Here is a 23,486-nt window from a genome sequence, read left to right as displayed (position 1 = left end):
TAATCTTCACAAAGAAAAGTCATACTAGATTAATTGTATCAATTCAGGTAAATCCGAATTCATCGTGAATTTTGCCAGATTGACAAAAAACATAGGCAAACACCTCTCAGTAACCATCACCACTGTTCAGAACAGCAGCCCTCTAAGCATACCTGCATCTTACACGAAACTCTGGGTGCTGCCTGTACATTATTAACCTGTTATAAGCCTGTACATTATTAAAAAAAAAGAATACATGTATCTTTTTCAGATGATATTTCAACATGTTTCCTTTAACATTTTTATTGCTATTTCTTGAGAAACAACACTGTTTAACATCAAGTGTATTAGAAATACCCACTCTGTTCTCTGAGTGAGGAATTTCCACCATAACTTCACATGGCCTCAGAAAATGCTGACCACATATACTGAAATTGTATTTATGCCCTGAAAGCTTCATGAAACACCTTCAGTGAGATGCTTATATGGGGCAAGACCTTCTAAATCATTCCTGATATGCGCTGATAAACCAAATTTCAAGTCCTGTCGTTGAAAGAAGAAAGACTCAAGAGATGAACTGGTTCACCTGACTCAAAGCATGAAGGTTACATCTGAAAAGTACCAATTTTAAATGCTAAAGTAGTTATTTTTTCTCACTCCTGCTCATTTAAATTTAAAGCAGGACAGCACTACTGACATTGTTAGGTGCTAATGTTGCTGAAATGCAATGGGAATCAATAGTTTTTTCAGGAGGAGAGAGCGCAGAAAGGAGATGAGCAGTTTCGAGTCTCCTTCACCTCTGCCAGCAGCAGCTTCAACCACATCCTGGATACTCAAAACCCAAATTATCTCCAACACCTTACTTCTGCCAAATACACTAATTTTTCTCTCATCATCTAACAAGTCCCTAGCTCTCACATTCTCAACAGCTTTTCCAATATGAGCTAACACGATGAATAAAAAGTATGCGGCATATTGAATTAAAAAATCTGGGAACAGCTCTAACAGCTCTAAATATGCCATACAGATTTTATTACTTTCTGCACAGTGAGGCAGAGCGTACTTGCAGCAGCCGCCTACTTTCCAGTTCAAAAGAACATGAAGCTCTTATCAAGCACCACACTACACATTTCCAGGTTGAAGGAGAGTCCAGACCACAATTTAATGAAACATGACTCAGATTCTCACTCTTCATACGTACCTCCATAAACTTCCCACTAAGGCCATATATCACAGCAATATTCTTTCCGTAAACAATTTAGTTCTTGTATTTAAATTAGTTTCCTTTAGAAACTTGCAAAATTCTTGTGTGTTGGAAAAAAAAATAGGTTAAAACAACAGAGAATGAGAAAACTGCAAACAGTGAAGTCATGTAAAGCCTTCATGGTAAAATCATTTTGAATTCAAATTTAATTGGAATATAGCAGCCTAGGAAATTATGGTTCTAAACCACAAACAAGCGAGGGAATGTTTAGTAACCCCAAGCAAAAATCCCCTGGCCTCTCTAGCAGCACAGTTCAAGCTTGCAGCTTTACATCTATTTATAGACCTCGGGCACGTATCACTACAATAGTTGATTGTGCTTTGCAGCTGTTTTGTATATCTAGAAGGGCGGGAAAGAACAGACTGCACTTTGATCTTTGCCTTTTTTGGAGTATTAAAACAATAACAAAAAAATGCCATTAGAAAGGACTCAATATTTTTGAATCACAAGGGTACATGTTCCCAAAGCCACAGTTTACACTAAACATGTAGGACTTAGAGCTAACATGTTCAATTGTTTACCATTATTATAAATACGGGCTGCAGAAAATATTTACTCTAGAAGCATGAAAACTATTTCACCTATCATGAAAACAAGTGCCAAATCCAATTACAGGAGTCTTTACTCCTCAAAGCATCTGTTGTTAAGTGACACACACATAAAATTAAGATTCAACCTGAATGCAACTGCATCGTAAATTAGCACTTAGCATTTCTCAGGCAATAAAAGAAATTAAGCATTTGCTCAAGATATCATTGTGGGATAAGAATTAACTACACACAACCTGTAACACCTGTTGGTATTAAAGCTGTATAAATCACACAAATGTATTGGAGCTAACGCTACTAAAGGCAGAAATACATATTATTCATGAAAGTCAAATCGGTGATTCCTACCTTACGAGGTGTGCTGGCCCTTTCTGAGCTCTGAGGTTAGGGAAGGATCTATTGGCCACTCTTACATTCTTCCTATGTGTATCACTAGCATTCAAACAGCTGGACGATGGTCAGTACTATGATGAGAAAAATCTAACTTTTTGGCAATAGAAAGGAAATAAGCATAAAGCAAACACCTTCAGAGACCTGACTGTACCATATCTAGCCCCCCGTGAAGAACATTTCTAATCAATTACTGATAGGATTTACAAATGGCAATAAAATGTAAAATGGGATATAAACATACAGCTTACAATTACTATCTAAATGAGTTTGGACAGCTCGTTTCCAAACAGCCACGTGGACTGAAGCACATAAATATGTTTAAAACATAGCAAATGAGCAGTCTGCAGAAGTGATTAAAAAGAAGAAGCTCCATTAGAGAAAAACAGAAGGTAAAAAGAGCTTGTGGTGAGCCCTGTAGTACCACAACCAGACCTTACCGGCTACGCAGTGTGCCTGGGGATCTTCCTGCTGTACAGCAGGCTGCAGGGCAACCTTACTCTTCCACGCTTCCCAAAAGTCGATGCAGGTATTTCAGAGAGAGCAAATAAACAAATTATTGAATTAGTGAGATAGAAAAGTAGCAGTAGGCTGCAAGAAATGCAGCAGATCAAATGGAGGAGAGAACAAATCTGTAAGAGGAAAGTTGGCAAGATCAGACTTTCGTTAAGTGTTAAACAGCCTCAGAGTTATCTGTATTGCATGATCAGCACAGAACATTTGATGGTTATGAACAAAGCTTTTAGACTTTTAAATATATAAGATAGGACATTAGATAGTACTTTTTAAAACCTCATTTTAAAAGAAAATGTTTAGCTATATTCATATCCTGAATACAGATTTATTTCTGCTGTGGCCTACATCTCTCTGTTGCATCTATCTTGTTTATTTAAACCACAGTTCACAGGGATAGAGATTTTTTTTGTTGTTTTTAGAGCACTGAAGAGAATGTTCCTGATTTTCAGCAGCATTGTTATATAATTATATATTAGATTAGAAACGAATACATAAAATAATAATTTGCTAAATAAGTTCTTTATATCAGGGTAATAATAAAAATGCTACTACATCACCCTGATCACAGGTATGGGAGTGGTAGAGCAAGTATTTATTGCTAAATATATAACCATGTTCCTGTACATATTTGAACAACTACTGAAAAAAAATTGGAGACTTTTCTTTCTTGGCCACAAAAGCTTTTACGAACCATTTATTTTTCAATGAATAAAAATTACTGATATAATTCGGTCAATGAATAACACAACTACAAACATTACTGGGGGACATGTTTGTGTTGTTCCCAGTTGCCTTTCCTAACGCTGTGACAACCAGGTGACTTCGTTTAGATGGAAGCAGTTGCCCTTAACCCTCCATCTCCTCTTGCTGGACCCACCTAGTGGCATGAAAACACCCTTGCCATGAATATTATAATCCCATCACGCGGACAGCCAGGTAGAAACAGAAGTTGTCTGGCCGCTGTCCCTGTGCTGCTATGCAAAACTAATCGTGTACTGGGCTACTCTGACCAGTGACGAAAAATTCCACTCTGCCGTGAAGACTGCAGGTGGTTCAGGAGAAGAACGAGGGGATATGAGTTACCACCAAAAGAAGTTGCTACTAGAGAAAGTAATGCAATATAGTGCTTCACCAGCGGAGAGCTCGTGGTCCTGGAAAGGCGTCTCCAAACCACAATTTCAAAATATGACTCAGTATTAGCAGGCAGCATTAAAGAGAGAATAAACAAGAGAAAGGATGAGCTGACAAAGATAGCAGCAGCATCTAGGGAGACCACGATAATTAAAATTTATAACTGTGCATTCACTGACAAATTTATTAATCTGGTCTGAGCAAACTACATTTCAGAAAGGTAAGAAAACACTCTGAAAGGCTCCAGTGTATTCACATTCTGCAGTGCAATCCAAGACTGAATTTTTGCATTTTAAACTCAATATTTTAAGAGCTGGAAAAGCTGAAATTTAGAAAGATCTCCCACACTATTCCCTTTTACAAAACTTCTAGTAAAAACATGTTTTACATACAAAATATAAACTTTCCAAAGCGGATTTAGCTATAATTATCAACTGAATTCCAGATGAGTGTTACCTGTTATCATAGTAACTCTTTTCAGTAGAGGGACACCTCCCTATAATATTATTTCTAAAGTAAAACACATTAAACATTAAGTTCAAATGTCAGGTTGGCTCAGTCTGAGCTAAACTTTAGCTTTAAGTAGTGTACAGCTGTTGTGCAATGTCAAAGCACGCTAAAAGCTTCCATCTCACTGGTTTCGTGCCCATGTGGAAGCCAGCCAGTCTCAATGACACAGATAGGATACAGTAAAGCTTGTATAATTACTGTTAAACATAAGAACTGTGCTAAAACAACACTTACAATCTTCCTTAAATCCGCAAGAATGGGAAGTCCAGATGAGAGTCCCTCAACCGAGGCCACGGGACAAGGTACTTAAGACACAAGGTACGATAAATACCCTATTCTTGCAAAACACAAGTGCTAAAGATCAAGTTCCGAAGAGAGCGAGTAAAACCAAACTCCGCTGGCCTGATGAGATGCCTGAGATGAGAAAAGTTAATTAACAGTATCTGTAAGGGGCCACGCAAGCATCCCCCAAAGAAGCTTCCCCAGGGAGTGCTGCACAGGCCAGCAGCCCAGCAGAAGCCCCAGACTTTCAGCTGACCCAACACTGGCATTTCATGAAGCCAGCTCCCACTGTCTGACCATTTTCCTCATTTTTGGATTAGACAGACAGCCCCAAATCCTGCCTGGAATATGGATAAACCTCTGAGAATGATAAGCGTCGCTGCCCGTTCATTTGTGTTTGCTGACAAGCGGATCAGACCTTCTCAGGAGACGAGTGACAAATGCGTAAGGGATCTGAGGCACCACAGCTGTCAAAGACGTATTTGTGACCAATTTTAGATATACTTTCCAAAATATAAATGCAACTTTTAAAAAACACTATCATTTTAACAAGCAATGGTGCATACTAACAGATCTTGAGAAATATTTTTACAATTGAAACATTACACACAGTAACCACTATTTATACTTCAATATGTCAGCCTTAAATATTTACTTTTCCACTCAGTTAGTTTACATTATATGCCAACAGAACACTGTCTTGCGTCATTTAAGAGCCTATAGAAATTTAAAATTCTCTCAGCAATAAGGGAAAAGTGTTATAAAATAATTCAAATTAAATTATGAGGAAAAAAATCTTTGCTACTTTTTATTCAAAATGGAATTTACTTCAAAGATGCATGATTTTTGCAAATAATGACTTTGTTTGCTATATCCCTCCTGATAAAATAAGAGACTTTTTTTAAAAAAAGCAAACTGTTTTGAACTTTAAACCTCTATCTAGGCTTTCCATCGCTACATGGAGACCATTCATCAGTATTATGTTATTCCCCTGCCCTTATGGGTTCTGAAAAGCCAACGATTCTAGTTAAGAGTAAGTAAATGTTTATACTTTTAATCTGCACATCGCAAGGCTGTATCAGCAGAGTTCCTGGACATTTTTCCCAGAAAGCGAACAGGCTGGGCAGCTGTATTTTGACAAGAAATGTTGTTTCCTTTTATGGCCCAGAGAGTCGGTGGCTGTGGTCTGCGCGGGGGGAAGGCGGTGAGCACCCTCCGCTTCATCCGAAAGCGCTGTTATCCCTGGGCAAGCTGTTCTTCCCATAGTCATCCTGATTCTTCCCATAGTCATCCTGATTCTTCCCTTCCTAGCACTTACTTATTTTCAAGTGCAAAAGAGATGCTCCGATAGGATATTGCATTATTTACTTTCCGTTTTGCTCTGTTGTAACTCCCATCAATCCAGAGTTAAAACAAACTACTTGGATTGAAAAAGGTTTACGGGCGCTTCCTAGCCCAGCAGAAATGGGCTCCTTTCCTGCAAAGGAACCAACAAGGGGCTCGGCTACTCTGCCACTTACTCCGCCATTTGCATCTTTAAATGTTATTAAAAACAGCTAAAATGGGTTTTGAAGAGTGAACAGCCTGGAGATTCACTGCCAATTCATCACACTGAGATTGCATAATGTTCCAGATCACGGCCCATATAAAATTAAAAGGATGACTATGACTCTTTCCGATCAAGTTTTTGGCTGTTTCTTCGGGAATGCCGTCCTGATGGGCACATTAACTGGACAACTACAAGGAAGAAAACAAGAGACCGGAGGAAGTGGGAAACCCCTGTATCTGCTGCAGAGCAACGAGGAACGCCTCTCCATCAGCAGATCTGCTGCGCAAGTTTCCAACCATTCTACCCCAGCTCCTTACTCCCATTACTTCATTTACTCCCTTTGCTTCAGCTTTTCACTCCTTCAGTTGTACCAAACTCTAAATCAACCCTTTCTTGTGACTTCAGTCTCAGAGTGGAAACCTGGAAGGAAGGACTGGAAGGAAGGGAAGGGGCATGGGGGAAAGTAAGAAGCTGGAGGCGGGGAAGGAAAACATTTCTAAGATTTTATTAAAGAAGATAAAACAAGTTTTCCAAATGGCAATTGGAAATTCAACAATTCTAATCTACATGGAGGGGGGAAGGCCAAGAAACCACGCAGCCATGTGAACACAGTCTGCATCACATTACAAGCAGCAAAGCCTCATTACCTCCCCTACTTAAAAACCCTTATCTCGCTTCTGCCCCTTTCCTAAAACAAAGCAGAAGCTGAAATTTTGTATGAAGGCAAACTCCAAGCAGCACTTAACAACAAACACTGCACTAGCAGAGAAGAATCGACCTCTTAAAATGTATGCATTTTCCTTTGTGTTTCTCTAATTTAATTTGAATAAAAGTTACATTAATGAGAGGAGAGGGGGAGAGCTGGCAAAGAAGGAAAGGAAAAAGAGTGCAAGCGAGGAGCAGCAGCTGAGGGATACAGCCTGAGGAGCATTAACGCCAAGCCTGGAGGTCGATCTGTAGGGATGCAGCTTTGCTGGGTAGTTATTTGCACAAGCTTACGGATATGGGAAAACTGCAGAACACTGAAGGGAAAATCGTAACCTCCTGCAATGGAAAATCCTGCCGAGAGAAACGCATCGTGGCCACCGCCAGCACAGGCTGAGCACCAGCCTGGTAGGCATTCTCCTGTCCTCCAGCAAACAACATCCAACTCCAGTAATCCTGAAAAAAACTGTGTTTGGCAACTGGATGAAATTAAAAGGCCTGTTTCCTTTCTGTCAAAAGCAGGATTTAGTTCATTGGACTAAATCTCAGGTCTATCCCAACTGCATCTATCCCAAACGAGTGAGGCCTGGAGAAACAGGCCACCAGTTCTCCCTGGTGCTTCTTGGGAACGCGCTGTACCAAATAAGGACTTGAAATTGCTCGACACAGCTTGCTTTCTAGTAAAACAGCCCCAATGAGGCGAGCAAAATGTATTTATACTTTGATATTTCCCCTAATCTGAGCTTAAAATTTGGTTTCCACATCTGTAGATAGATAAATCCAGGCGAGTTACAGATACAGCTCCCACTGTGATTTCAAATTGTAAATTAAATGCAAGGTATATCCCGGATAAGTTCAACGCTTGTGAAAGGTCAATGTAGTAGAAAATGTTTAAATTGTAAGGAGCTTTAAAATGGGAAACTTAAATAATTAGATCTCGCACTGTTACATCAGACTTGAGCAAAACCAAGTAAAAGACTCAAGTTGCAAACTCAAAGAGAGAGCAAATTATTGAGGAAACTGGATACAAACATACACTGGCAGCATTTCAGTATTAAACACAGCCCTGTGCAGTTTAACAAGAAAATTAAAGATCTATAAAAGCTAATAAAGATGCAAAGAAATCCTTAGGTAAGAGCCCTGGCATACATTGATTAATATAAACAATACAATTCCCTAAAACTTCCTGAGACCCTTAAAAACATAGTACTTCAAGGCAACAATTTTCCTGATTATGAAAATAAACAGAATTGATTTAAAACCAAACCAAACCAAACAACCAGAACACAACACAAAACCAAACTGGGGGGGGAACAGTCTCAAGTTTTAAGTACCTAAAAACAGCCCCTGAAGTGATCCTCCCCAAGGGTATTTTGACCTTAGTCACATGTTTTTTTCTAAGGTATTTTTATTTAGTCTCCCTGTAGATAACTGCAAGGAGAAAACGGCTAACACGGTATTAAATTAATTATTTGATGTCTCCCCTCATAGCTGAGAGAGGCATTAAGTCTGAAACATTATCAATAAAGCCATTAGGCTCACTGACCTCAGCAAATGTTCTCTAACACACGTATCGTTTCCTTCGCTTGCCAACTTTGTCAAAATCAAAAAATAAAGTTTATTTTCTTAATCTTTGATACGAGTACTTTGATACTTACCTGCTTATCAATGAGCAAGTCTATACAATTGTAGTAGTAGATAAGGAAAAAGAAAAGAAAAATAAGAAAAGAAAATATTTGAGAATGTTTCATGATACACATGTGCTCTTGTTTACACAAAGCCAAAAAGGAAATGGCTCTTTTACTATTCATGGCTCATACTTTCACCCAAATCACCTATTTTTTCACTTTCATCTTACTGTTTGCAATATAAATTTGGAAAATATACAGGAAGAACAGCTCACACAACAACCTTTCCAAATAGTTACGTCTGGTTTGTTTTTGCAAGTTTAGACAGCATGAGTGAAGTTTCCAGCTAAACAGACCTGGGAATGTTATGGCAAGGCTCACAGACCAGAGCAGAATAAATTCCAACAACAAACACATTTCTAATCGCAAAAACTTATCATACACGTGTACCCACAACAAAACCACCTTCAGACCAGGGATCACTGGTGCTGCAAACCGAGGCCCGGCTAGCTGAAGTGGAACTGAATTCGGCTGGCCAAGGCAAACATAGATAAGCACAGAAAGAGAAGACATAACGGCCAGATTCGCTCACACGCAGGCAACCCCGACCTGGACTGTCCCATCTACCTGCCAGGGACACAGGCTGCCTCTGCAGCGGAGGCACCACTTCGCTGACGGCTAGACATCCAGCTCCTATCCTGGCATTTTAGATGGCTGCAGCATCCAAAGGCTTTCACATTAAAACCAAAACAAGCCCCCAAAACATTAGTTTGCATTTTTTTTTTTTCAGTTCTGAACTAACAGAATCAATGCATTTATTTCTATACCTACACATGTGTGCATATAAAGATGAAAATGAATACCGTTGCATGTTGAATTTCTACCAATAGGAAAAACTTTGGTAATGAGAAGCAGAGACTGATTAATTGTTAAAAAAAGAAAAGAAAAAAAAAGGAACACCAACTCTATGAAGCACCATGCTCTGTTCAGCAGCGTCACTGGGAGGCAGGGCAAGCGTACAATTACCTGTTCAACACCACACTTTCATTCCAGAGATGGGTACCACGATACCAACACACATCTGGGTCACCATCTTGCAACCTGTGTGGGCAAACCTGCACCCGTGTGCACCCCTGGGCTCCTCTGGGAACACGCTATTGGGCTGGGCTACCAAGACTGCCGGGTACCAAACTTTCGTAGAAAGGAAAGGCATAGCTTTAGCATTACATTATTGCTCCATGTAGCTTTTGATGACAGCAAAGATCATCTCTATCCACTTCAAGCGGAACAATTCTCTTTTTTTCTGTGTCCTGGACAAGTCAGACAGTTCACAACACAAAAAAAACCCCAAAACAACAATCTCCCTCCCTCAGTAAATCAGCAACAGTTTTATGCCAAATTATTCAAAAAGAGGATTAAAATTCTTTTAATGCCATCTTGCTGAAATACGGCATCTTTATTTACAGCAGCACAGCTAGTCTGTTACAGCAGCCATCAATCACTATTCACAGCTTTCTGATCCTTTCTAGAAGGTGATAAGTTATCTTCACGGGAGTAATCAATGATAAGGCTTGAAAGACTGCTGACCAGTCCAGGCACTCACCTGCCCCAAGGCCAGACATCCAAAACAGTCCCACAGATAATTCCTTCACTTCTTAAGCTGCTGCTTCTGTTCCCCAACACACCTAGTGCTTTTGCAGCAATTTAAGTACAAAGCTCCTTGCTCCTTCTCCTTTCCTCTCCGCAGAGAGCCTTCACCATGTCTGAAGACCACAGCTATCTCTCCCTTCCAGCTTTTTACTCCAGACTGAAGCAACTGCAATTCCTTTACTCTTTTCTAGACATCTAGCTATCTCAGTTGCTCTCTTAGGGACTCTCTCCATTCGGTTCACATCTTTATTGTTTATATTTCTTCCATTACTGAAACAAAATTTATGAGATTTAAGGACTAAACAAGAAACACCCCCCAAAAAGTGATTCAGGTTAGTTTTCTACAGATTTCAACTTCTTATAATCCCTTCCCTTGCACTGTCACCCAACATCCCTTTGATTTCCACTTCCCCGCTGCCTCCCAGTTTCTCCAAATACCATCACAAAATTCCTCTCTAATTTACTTCTCAGAAGATACAATCTAATGGGTAATTAAAAATACAAAAGAAAATTTAGGAATAACTGTTCTCCCTTAACAGCTTCCACCCCATTAAAATATTTTGCTGCTATAATGCCTACAGGGCTTATCTTCAGTTGCAAGAGAACAAAGAAAACAAACACTGAAAATTTATCTAAATAAGCCACAATATTTTGAGAAAAGCTACCATGGTGCTATGGGACCTTGGAAACTTGCAGCAAAATACGCGAGATGTTGCTCAGAAGTAAGTTTTGCTCTTCAGTTCTATGGCTAGAAACCATAATAATACCAGTATCTGTAAATCCTACCTTTCCTATTTCACAACATATTTCACATCAGCAAATGGCATTGGAACACCATTACAACTCCCACCACAAAGTCCACCGCTACCTCCAGTTGTTTATGCTTTTGAATTATTAGCAAACAAACATTAAAGAAGATTAAAGTAAATAAAAAGGGGGGAATAAACTACAGCATTAACATATGATCAACTACATTAAATTGTAAATAAAAGTAGAGAGTCATTTTTAAGGGGGGGAGGGGGCACTGCTAAGTTTGTTTATAAAGGAGTCTGGTTCCCTTCCAAGTTTCACGTTCCAGCCTGAAAATAACTTCTTAAAACAGCTGTCAGGTTTTTTCTGTGGGGAGGGAGAATGATCTACCAGCAAATACGATCTTTCTTTAGAAGCACACAAGTTATGGGTAGTAGCTTGTGCTTCACTGAGAAAATTCAACTCCTATGCGGCCCCTAAAATCTACAGTCAAGAATGAAAAAGAGCATCCAAAAAGAAAAACTAACCTCCACGGAGAGACGCCAGCATCTGAGCTCACAAAATAGAGAAGCACCAGCATCTCCGTGCTCAGGAGACCATGGGAACTAATCATCTCCCACTGAACCAAAAATCAGCCATTAATCTTCCTTTCACTTCAGATTCTTTTCAAACAATTTTTTCCCCCAACTGACTTCTTAGTTAAGTAGATTTTTTTTTTAAATTTAATATTAAAAACTGCAATATATTTAAAAATTAAGTAATTAAAGCTCCAAATGTCATAATAGCATATTTTAAAGGCGAACGTGAAGGAACTCAACAACCTACTGAATGTGCTGTAAACATTCACATCAGAGTTTACTTTTCAGATTTTCATGTATTATATACACTTGGTCTCTCTGCTGTCTTGGCTGATAAAACTGCAACTAAAAATACGTAATTTTTTTTGTACAATGTATACTGATAGTTCAAAACTCCAATTTCTCCACATATGGAGACACGTTCACAACAGAAGTAGTATTCATATAAACAATCATGCTAAGTAGTCTCTGTATTCAAAACAGTCAAATATTAGCTGGATACATTTACTGAATCAATCACCACCTCTACACATGGGACAAGCAGAGGCTCCTCCATGTTTTAAAGGTCTGGGAATTTACTTTGGGGAGACCTTATTGCAAATGAACAACAAAAAACATCTTGGATATACTATTGCTGCTGCAGTACGCTCTTTCCATCTCCAACATCCAAAAAGCTAAATTCTGTTTCAGGAAACAGCATGAAACGGCCCAAATGCTAGGCAGCATCAGAAAACTTCAGACCATTAAAGAATCACTTCCTTCCTCCCAAATAAATGTCACTTAAAAATCCTCTCTCTTCTAGAACTACCAAAACATGGCAGTAAGAAAGATAAATCATTATCTGTTTTGTATTAAAGAAAAAAAAACCCCTACTGAAAAATATAGTTCATGACAACATCTCCTCTCTAAGTCTCGAGGCACAACACTCGGCTCCAACCACGAGTGCAGGAACTGAAAACCAGGCAAAAAGATCCGATGAGCAACTGGGAAAACATTGCCAATGAGTGTCTGCCACCCAAGCACAGGAGAGCGAAACAAACCCCGGACTGCACGATGAGAACTTACTGAGAAGATTAAAGTGGACATTCTTCCTTACAAACACTGCACCTACCCATATCGGTGAAGAGATTTCCAATGCTGCTGTGCTGAACCTGCAGTTCTTCATCCTGGTTTTGAAACAACGATGCCTGGTATCTCCACAGTCCCCCATCTCTTCTCATTCTAATGTCCGAATACAGATTTGCCTTTTTAAGACCTCGAATTATGTTACAAATTATTTATACTGCCATACTAAAAAGGGAAATTCTCCCCCATGTTCCCCCTTACTTCAACACGGCAGGAAAAATTACTATGGGTAGAAAATGTGGGACCGTGAACGGGATATGAGAAAATATTCCCATCTCAGCAGAAGAAGAATATTTGCAGACAAACGGTGTCCAAGACCGAATTATCAAGCAATACACCCTGTGTCCCATGGAACAGTAATACTAATTTTAACTACTATTAGTTTATTTAACTCAGCTACAGTAGCAAGCACCTGGATGTCTGGACAAACCTCAAATACAGCATTTTGGGAATCACTATCAACAAAGCATTAGCACAGCTTCTTATTAATAAATGAGCTCATTACCCGACCTCGGCACGTACCAGTATTTCGTGTCACTCATTCTACCACAAATAGATTTTTGCAGTGAACATATGTATGACTTGCAAGGGATTTAAACCTGGTTTTAGGAGTCACATAGTAGAAGGTACAGTAGAAATCTCCGGTACAGCCAGCCAATGCTTCATCGTCACATTTTCAGGATGTGTCTGGTAAGCTTCACATTAAAAAACCGTACGTTAGCAATAGCTAAACTTCACAGAACAGGAAACTGAAGTAAACTATTCCAGAAGCTTTATTAGAGCAAGCAGGAACACCACAAAACACAAACACCAGGATACCTGACAACAGCTATAACTGGAGTTTGACTCGGGGTGACTTACCTCCTCCAGCAGTTTATTGAATGGGCACATCAGAAAAATAATACATTCAGCCAGTCAAACGTCTAGACAACGTTTTTTTTCAGGAATGGGCTACACAGCTACAGATGAGGAGTTTATTCATTAAGAAACTAAAGATAGGGTTTCTAGACAGAGTTTTCAAACCAAGCACTTGGCTCCCTCTTACCACGGTATCCATGCACAAGTAACATACATTTAATCCACACTAGTTATCCAAATACCCGATGATCTTTCCAGTTTGTGTACTGTGCCTATGTGGTAGATTTTTATCCCCTGACAGGGGAAAGGAAAGAGTAAATACTAGAGAGTAAAATTTCATCCTCCATTTGTTATGGTTCAACTATATATTAGTATAAAAATATCCAAATGTATATAAATCAAGGCATTTATTTTAAGCTTTCTTGAAATAAAGCATTTGGAAGGGAGTTTTCTTCAATTTACGAGACATGGCAAAGTCAATCACAAAAAAAAGCTAACTATGCTCAAAAAATGAAAACTCTTTCTTTATCTTACAAGGCTCTAACAGAGCCATTACCAACTGAAGCACAGGGATGGGATCCTTGCTAGTTTTGCTAGATTACAACCCACCACTGAATTCAAGCTGCCATCCCCTTCTTTCCTTGCTTCGATAATGCACACCCCCTCTGCGGCATGGAGTGGAACAGCACATCTGGAATAAGTTATCGGCGTTACCGGCTCACTGCATTCTGCCTTCACTGCGCGAGAGTGCACCTCACTGGGGCTCAGCGCCACCGGCTCGTCGTCAACTGAGAAGCCCAGGTAGCAGCACCGACTGCTTAATTAATTCAATACCGCTTCTTGTCTGAGAAGTGCCTCATTCTATAAATAAAGATCAAAGGATGAACCCTTTCAATGACCATCTAATATCAGCTACACTTCACTGGCTAGTTTTCCATAAGACCGTCTTCTAATAGTCATTGTAGCAGAGCTGTAATTTTACATATGCATTGAAAGGGCAATAAAAACTCTTATAAATACTACCAGTAATCCTTCTTCTGATCCCAAAGTCTGTGTTTATAGCTTTAACTCTTGTACTTTGTGTTCATCTTGTACTGAATCACCTAAATACAGCAGCAAGGACTTTTAGAACACTATTTTGCTTTACTTATATTTGTGAAAGTAATTTGCTACATTTAAAGTTGTCTTATTTAGATGAACTATAGACATACTCAATGTATATTAAATGCAGTTCCTGAATTATTATGTATTTCCTATACACAGACTGTTGTATTACCATAACGTCCCGATGACCACATTTAACACACACACACCACCACGTTATTTCCACAAATCGATAATTCTACTATTAAAAACAACTGTCTCTTCTTTGAAATGAAACAATTATAACTGTAAACTTTACTAAAGAGTCACATTTGAATTAGGAGGATTTAGTGTTTAAAAAGCTGCACCAAACATTGGTGGGGCATGGTCCAAGTCCTGGGCTTACTAAGCAGTGCGAGAATTAACAAATCCTTTACTCCAAACGGGTTAGACAAATAACGCACTGTCAGCACAATCTAACGCCGCAAAGCCTTCTCCATTACAGCAGCAGCAGCACAGCTCACACAAATTTATGACTGTATTTGCTGCATGCTTGCCTGTGGCTGATACGAGGCTCATACAAGTCAAATAATAATCTAAGTCCCAAAATACATGTGTAATGCAGTTTATTTAAGTGTTTATCAAATACACTACTTCAACGAAGCACTGCTAAGTGCAGACGCCTAGCAGGCAAATATCCTAACTTGGAAAAAAATCTTAATCTAAATTTTAAGACCATTTCCAACTTTGTCACCTCCTGAAATCTTGGAAAGAATTAAATGCTTAACAGATGTACTACATTTTAAATATAGCCACATCACGCACGCGTTTTTTTTATAACACTTAGAAAACACTGTGCCTGATCAAAAATGTCTTCCGTATGGTCTGATTCACTTTCAGTACCCGATTACAGACACAAAATCATTATCAACTCCTGAACAGCAAACAGCATCACAAAACCGTCTCCATCTCCGAGCAGGGGCAAGCAACAAAGCACAATGGCCGTCCCAGTGCTTCATCAGGGCTCAGAAAACAGCACCTTCCTCTCGGTAGCCTTTGCCTGCACATTTAAAAAAAATGGCATCCTTTATCTCCCTTTTTTCCATCCCCTACATCAGACAAAGCAAGAGGTCGCAGTTACCACGAGCACACAGGCTCAAACACACCTCCGTTACAGCAGCGATCACCTTCCTTTTCCAGAGCTGGTCTCCTGCAAGCAGCGCTGCAGAGCTGGGCAGATCCCACGGCGTACTGAAGCAATCACGGCTAAAGACAAATGCACTCTGAAAACCTCTCTTAGATGCAGCTCCCACCTTCTATTATCAACAGGTAGGTTCTGCGATGCTCCCTATTAAATGGAGGTAGCTAATCAAAACTTTTATTAAAAAATGCCACCCATTTGATGAACATCTAGTCATTCGTGCTGCAAGAATTAAGCACTTCCCAAGTTGATTAAACATGGTTCAACCATCTGATTCATCTATTCAGAAATAACGGACTGCAAAGACAACTCGGAGTATTTTCATGTAAGAAACATCCCAAGGATGCACATATTTCCTGAAATGCTATATACACACATATATATGTATGTATAAAAAGCAAATAACAACAGCTTTATGTAATTAAGATTTTTGGACTTATTTGTGGAAAACTCTCGTCAAATACCAAATTAAAGTATCCGACACAGGTAAGAAAATGTGACTGCAATGAAGACTAGCAGACCTTTTGTTTACCTCTGTATCCACAGCAAATTCCAGCAGCAGCAATGTTTCATAACCTAAGACGTATATGTTATTTTAACATCCTCAGCAGAAAAATTCAGTTACTGATCATTATGTATTCCAGAGCCTGGGGTGAGGCATGGGGTGTGTGTTTCTCTTAAATGGTTTATAGGGATTATGAAACAACTTACAATAAATTTTCTCATCCTCACGTGGTATTTTTAAGAATGCTTTCTGCTTCTAGTTGATGCCATATTGCCAAGCAGCAAATAAAACATTAAATATTATTCATATTGTCTCATTAGTAACTTACATGTACATACGAGAGAGAATTTCTTTCATAACCTGTATCTTAGTAGCAAGGTCAGTCCCAAATAGGGGGTCAGAAAGCACACAACAAATAAAATCCTTTTGCTTTCCTAAATACTGTTATCAAATCAGAACAAAGTTTTAAAAACTGGAAATAGATGGGAAAAGATTATAAAAGTCTTGGATCAAAGTCTGATTATCTGCTGGCATAATTTCACTGTGGGCATGTGCGACACTGCAAAGTCTCCGTCTTTCTTCTGGAAGCCTGCGGCCATTTCTTCTCTTAGTACAGTCCAAACGCAGACCTCCTAGAAACACAGACAGCTCTTACTAAGCATCATGCTGTCTAAACAAAGGAAATTTGGAGCTAATGTTGTACCTGGTCTCTTTGCAAATAATGCCCTTACAGGAACATTTCCTCATTACATCCTGTCTTTAACACTGGTCCTGTCAGGCCCTGAGCATTTCCAAAAGATTTATCTGTTATACTTTCGTCCAAGTCGGCCAGAGGTTAAAGACGCTTAGTACCTTACAGGACGGACTTCACATGTCCATTAAACAAGAGTTAAAGAACGCAAGAATTTGATTCCAAGAACTACTGGGAACAGCTATGTAGTAGCTTCCCAGGGAGGTCTTTTGAAAATAGCATGCCCAATGTAATACCCTGTAAAGAAAAAAAAAAATTAACTTCTATTCTGCATATTAGGCATGTGCATCCAAGTCAAACACCAAAGCTGCACATTTAAAAAAAAACAAGATTCCATTTCTTACTCAAATATCCTTGTTCATCTAACGAATGTAAAGAATTAAGCAACCAGTATCACAAGCAGAAGTTTTCCTGTGTTTCCTGTAGGCTGAATCAATATTTAATAGCATAGTAATAGTTTGATTTCAGTTACAGACTTTTTTTTGCTTGCTGTGCAGTTAAGCACAGTCAACCAAACCACCATCATTTTGGGTCTTAAAATATGAAAGAATAGTTGTTAATATTGTTGTTATCAAATATCAATTAGCTTTGCTTTCCACTTTCTCCTCCTCCCTCTGTTTTCAGGAGGAATAAAAAGGAATTTTTCTATTAAGGCCTATAAATTAACAAGACTGGAAGGAAACTAAGTCTTTATAGACTTAGTTATAGACAGCTGGATTTGGATGCTTTTCAGCTCTCTTTCCTTGTGGTCCCTCTCCTCCCCTTGCAATGGGAGGACCTCTGGCTTAAGGAATCAGATGGCCAGCAGGAACCTTCCAGCCCACGATGACATCCAACACAAGTGAATTTGAGTTAACTTCAGCTGACAGCTGAAGGGGGGAAGGGGGGGAGGCAAAAGGAAAGCAAATTGCTCCTTGACTAGTAGATATTCAAGATGTTACACGTATAGCAAAAGACATTTTCCTTTGTTTGCATGTTTCTGCATATGTTAAGCAGCAGACAGAAGGAAAGGTCCATTAGCAAGCTAGTGGACTTTATTCCACTAGTTCTTCTGCACTGTTCCAATTTTGGAGATTTTATAAGTAATGCTATTTTATGACAATAACGTGATTTCTAAATTTTTCAAGTCAAGTTGAAGACAACAGCTTCAGAAGTGCAGCAAAAGGAACAGTACGTGCTATCAGTGAAATAAAGACTTGCAATATAATCATTGTTACTTACTGGTTTGCTAAGAATTCCCACATTAAGTTACTGTAGCAAATACAAACACAAAAAGTTTTCAGGCAATTGTAAGGGGCATTTTGCGTCTGAGGGATGCTAGCTGAAGAAATGTATCTAGAATGTTTTGTTCCTTCACAAAGTAATTTTAGAACCATGAAAAATACCTGTCCCTAAAGCCATATATCCAGTAGGCCTACTGCTCTAGGTTAAAACATTTGGGGAAAAAAAAGTGAAAGAGAATATTCATTTGATGAAAACAATTTGGCTTGGAAGGGCAGTACAGATTTCTGGTACAGTCCAATACTGACAAGTGCCTACCAAGACAAGCCAATTGCCCTTGTCCTATTGCCTAAGACGGTACCAGTGCCCCACCAGGACGTCTGGGTGAAGAAAAAGCTGTAACACTATGGTACGCTCTCCAGTCTGTACTTCTCTTCCAACTGCCACTTTATATCTTCACAAATTATTCCTTGGGAGCAAGCAGCTACACTTTCAGAACCTGCATGGCTTTGTTTTAAATCAAGTTCCAACAATTTCCTCCAAACCTATGAAACAGCCATCACAATAATGCAAACTTACATAACAGAACGTTAACATGCGTTAATGAGACTCTATGGACTAGCTGGCTTCTTTGCAATAGCAACTCCCACTGGAAGTTAAAAATTTAAAGGCTAGGAATTTTTTTTTTCTTTCTTTTCAAAGGACAGAAATGAGATTGAAAATCATCTAAAAATAGCAGGGAATTTTCAAGTGTCAGCTGTAACGGAAAGAGGAATGGCTGTCTCTCCTTACAGAGCCAGGATGGATGGAGCGAGCTTGTGATTCAGGATCAGAGAGAGATAGCTTACACACAAACCATAGATGGTAGAAAATAATTTTAATTTACTAATTTTAGTAATATTCCAGGACAATCTACAGCAACTTGAAATCCAATGAAACTGTACTTTGTTTTAAAGTGGTAATTGTAAATTCTTATATACCTTGCCTGCCAGAAGGAAAAGTGAAGTACATATTGTGAAATAACTGCAAAAAGAGTTTTAAACAACCCATTCAAATCATGCATCCTCTTCATGACAGAAGATGAATATAAATTATGTGTCTTTGACTTTGTTTTGTCTTTTCCATCAATCTTTTTCCCCGAAAAGCCACAGTGTCAAGGCTTTTATTTAAAGAAGTAGTTCTCTTGCATTTAAATAGTCCCTCACCTACCTCTGAAGATTTACTGATGTAAACGGGAAGAAGGAAGAAGAGAGCTCAGATCTGTTATTTGTAGGGTACCTGTTTACATTGCAGAATCTATATTTTGGGTTGCCAGAGAGAGAAACATAAATGAAAGACTCTGCAGATGATGATCATCGAATGCAGAAGCCATGGCACCCCTCCGGTATTACAGGACCTCGGATTTCAGCGCTCATCTTTCCCACGTTGTAGAATCAAGCTCCACTCCTGCCATGCTCACTTCAGCTCTTGTAGGATGTAAATGTCTTAAGGTCTAGTGAAACTGTTACTTCACTCTACAGTGCTCATACAGGGCTTAAACAGGCAGAGCTGCAACTTTACAACCAGACTGTCAGTACTGCGTGGACTTATTTGTTAATTAGTGTCAGGACACATGATAAATTGAAACCAGAGCCCACGCCGATAAACAAAGTATATGGTTAGAGTCAGCCTCCATCCCATACAAAGTGGAGAATCTTACATAGATACTAACTATGCGTATAAATTATTTTTCACTGTATGCAGTCAAATTAGCCCTTAAATGTGTTATCAAAACTCAAAGGCTCAAAAGCCAACATCCAAGTTTCCCTTAAATAATAAACAGCTTAAGTGTGAATATTTTTTAATTGAGATATTTTTCTACTTGGTCTTACACAAAGAAATCCAAAAGCAACTCAACAAATCTTCCTCAAAATTTGGAGAAATTGTGACCTTCCCTCAGAGGTCACAAAACCTCTGACCAGTACTAATGCTGATCAGTACTAATGCACAAATACATAGGTTTATTTCAGAGAAAGTTATGTCATTGTGTCATGTAAAATATTTGGAAAGCTCAATAATCACTAGGTTTTCATACAAAATTCTTTCTTTTGTTTATAGGCATGAAACACATCTTCACCAAGAGAAGACTTGACAAGAACCAGGTTGAGCAACTATATTCACTATTTACCTCCTTTTCTTTTTGCTATTACATGGTAAAATTACAGATCACGTCAAAATGTTAAATCAATGTAGAATTTACTTCTTCCTGGCAATACGCCTTCATGCAAATTACTTCTAATTATAATTCTTGATCTGTCACTGAATACTTTTCATTTTTTAAATACAGGAGTGCAGTCAACCTGTGTAGGATATTTTATTTTCAGTCTCACACTTGAAAATAAGATCATGAACCATTGCCTCAATAACAACAGTTAATAGGTCAGATTATGTAAAATTGATAAACTGACTATTCACTAAAATTTTCTGCCTCAGTCAGCACTCAGAATTTTGTTTTGTGGGAAGTGGAAACACATACACATGCTTACTTCATTACCACTTAAAAAAAAAAATGACATTTGTTCTATCTATCAATTGTTGCCTGACTATCAGATTAGTATCGGAACACATGAAATCTAGAATTACAATGTCTGTCACAAACCAGTTCAATAAATATAAAAAGCTAGTATCTGAAGATTTACATTTATCGAACATGACGAAACTAGAGGTTGAACGGGAAGACCTGCAGAGCAGCTGGCAAGACACAAGACAAGCACCCTAACCTCCTGCACTCACCCCAAAAACACTCACTAGTTAGCGACTAAAGCTGCTCGCAGCCAAGCCACAGAGCAAAGCTGAATCTGTGCAGAGCTCTCTGCAGAGCTGCCTGCTGGCACAAGCACAAGCCTTCTAGATTTACACTATGCCCAGCAAGCTCGGCTCACAAAGCTAAGGAAAACTTTCATCTTATCTTTCATCTACCTATGAACTTCCAGAAGCACATGACAGCTATGGGTCCTCTGAACGCAGCCTGGTAAAAGACAGAAAGACAGGGCAGGCAGGGAAGACTTCATTGCTGTCAGGGTGTCACTGTGGTCTCCCCCTGATTGGCCACAGAGTAGGGGAAGGGAAGAAAAATTCAATGACTTATCTTTTCATAACCTTTCTGAGACTTTTGTCTTTCAGAAATACCCGCACTGTGTTCCTTGTAACCCAAACCTGAAGAAGCAGCAGAGTATCAAGTCACCAGGCAGAGCTGTATCCCATGGTCTGCCAAGGGAAAAGCATCCCATCGGACGCAGGTTGCCACCCTGTAAAGAGCTAGGCTATTTATGGAGAAATAGCAGCCTTAAATTACATTAAAAGGTTTCAATATCCAGCAAACTAGTGACTTTTATAACTGATTTGCTTTATTAAAAAAAAATGTTTAAAAGTAAAGCAGATTTTAAAAGAAACATGGGAAACAGTGAAAGACAATACAGTAAGCTGCAGATCTTTGATATGCTTTATCAGGAACGGCCACCAGTTGCCACAGGTGAACTGGTGGATTGTCACCCAGTAAGTGCTGTGAAAGCTGACCTTGCCTCTGAAGCCATCAACGATTCGGTTTGGTTAGCCAGGTGACAGAGTGCACAAGATCCACTCACGTTTTTTCCACTCACGTTTTTTCCATGATGAAGCAAACGACAAAATCAGAGAGAAAAGCATGTCTGTATCTTCTAAGGGCTTCTAACAGAAATTCAGCGATAAAGCCATTCCTGAGGCAAACTGAACAAGGAGGTGTCTTGCTGCAGAAAGTTCAGGAATTATTTTAACGGAAACTTCAATAACATGACTCTTATTAGAGTATCAGCATATATACAAACGCCCCAAATGAAATCATGGTTCTGCTGTGCTATGCTCTATAAACACAGGGAAAGCATTCTTGCCCCAACATGCTTATATATTTTGAGCACTCAAAAAAAAAATGCCAGTGACCCTGGTATTTCTGGAAGAGTTGCTGGCTGGCTGGCAAATAGCAATATTGTGACCTCCTAAGTAACAAGAAAGAGAAATGCAAACAAGAAAGAAGAACAGCGCAAAATAAAAATATTTCCATAAGCAAAACTTCTTCTGTCCTCAGAAGAGATCTCTTGACTCCAGAGTTCAGAAGGGACACATTAACCTGTATTATGCGACTCTCAGTATCTCATAGTCTTCAATAAATTTATTTGCTAGGAAGCTCAGCAAGAAATCAGAAAAAGTGAATCGTCTCAAATCCTATGGCAAAATTATTATGGAAGATATAATTGAACTGATGATGTCTCGGGTTTACCTGTGAACCTCAAAAAATCACCACAACATTGCTCTCCTGCGCTCCCCTCACATCCAAGGGGATCAGGTGCTGTGAAAACAGATGGCCTAAGCAATCTTAAAACAAACAGCAGTCAGAAACAGGCAAAAACATTGTAAGGTCATCAATGGCTCGCGCTCTTTGCTGGTTTGTTTTAGACACCATCTACTTAATTCAGAAGCCAGAAACAGGAGGGAACATACCTCACTTCTTGCAATAACGAGCCCCCCACAGGGCCCCACTTCTTGCAATAAGGAGCCAAGGAAGCAAAGGAGGGAGAAAAGATATTTCCATCCTTATTTCCACATAAGATTTCAGTGAACCACAAAACAATACAGGGAAAGAGAAATTTAGTTTTGCCTTGTCTATTCCAAAAAACAAGAAGAGCAGCGCAGGGACAAATCAGGGTACAACTACATTAGTATTCCAAATGGAATCGGGAGCACGGTTTTGAAGCAGGTTGCCCAATTCACTTCTACGTACCCTGCTTTGGTGCACACTGTAGAGCTGTACCTGGATTCCTTCTGGGTGAACCGAGCCAAAAGACTCGCTCCAGGAGCACGCAGAAGTCCCGAAATGTGCATAACATGGACACCCAGTCCTCAGCAGCTCCCATTTTGCTCTATAGAGTTTACTTGATCATGTTGTCTTAGCCTCAGAAAGACAGCTACGACTACTGCGGCAACTCAGACAATTAAGAGATAATATACTAGACATACAACATAAAAAATAGGATATCATTAAGATACCAAAGGTTGAAAGGAAGCTGAGAAGTGAAGTACCAGTTAAAAAGGCTTACATCTGTTATCTCCGCAGCACTTTCATACTTGAAAACAGTACAACGTATGACATAATTAAACAACCACAACAAACTTCCTCTTCTCTATCACTGCTATCAATGAATTCTCAGGGAAAATAGCAAAGCAAAGCTTCCTAACAGCACCTCCGTTCAC

The 23,486-nt window shown here is 39.2% G+C and overlaps 1 protein-coding gene and 1 long non-coding RNA gene across 7 annotated transcripts in view; both read right to left on the bottom strand.

Annotated features, from left to right (window-relative positions):
• ADCY9 (adenylate cyclase 9) overlaps positions 1 to 23,486 on the bottom strand; it is a 98,335-nt gene that overhangs the window by 70,515 nt on the left and 4,334 nt on the right. The gene's annotated exons all lie outside the window — the stretch shown is intronic.
• On the bottom strand, positions 6,656 to 14,158 carry LOC142089412 (uncharacterized). 2 transcript variants are annotated; one of them, XR_012676197.1, is made up of 2 exons: positions 14,069 to 14,158; positions 6,656 to 13,300 (listed from the first exon to the last, which is right to left on the bottom strand). It is a non-coding gene; the product is annotated as an uncharacterized LOC142089412 (long non-coding RNA). The 2 variants fall into 2 exon arrangements; XR_012676198.1 differs by having other exon boundaries at positions 14,073 to 14,110.

This window comes from Calonectris borealis, chromosome 16 (genome assembly GCF_964195595.1).
Source record: "Calonectris borealis chromosome 16, bCalBor7.hap1.2, whole genome shotgun sequence".
Lineage (NCBI taxonomy): Eukaryota > Metazoa > Chordata > Aves > Procellariiformes > Procellariidae > Calonectris > Calonectris borealis.
Note: the sequence above shows the minus strand (reverse complement) of the source record. Positions and strands in the feature narration are given on the sequence as shown.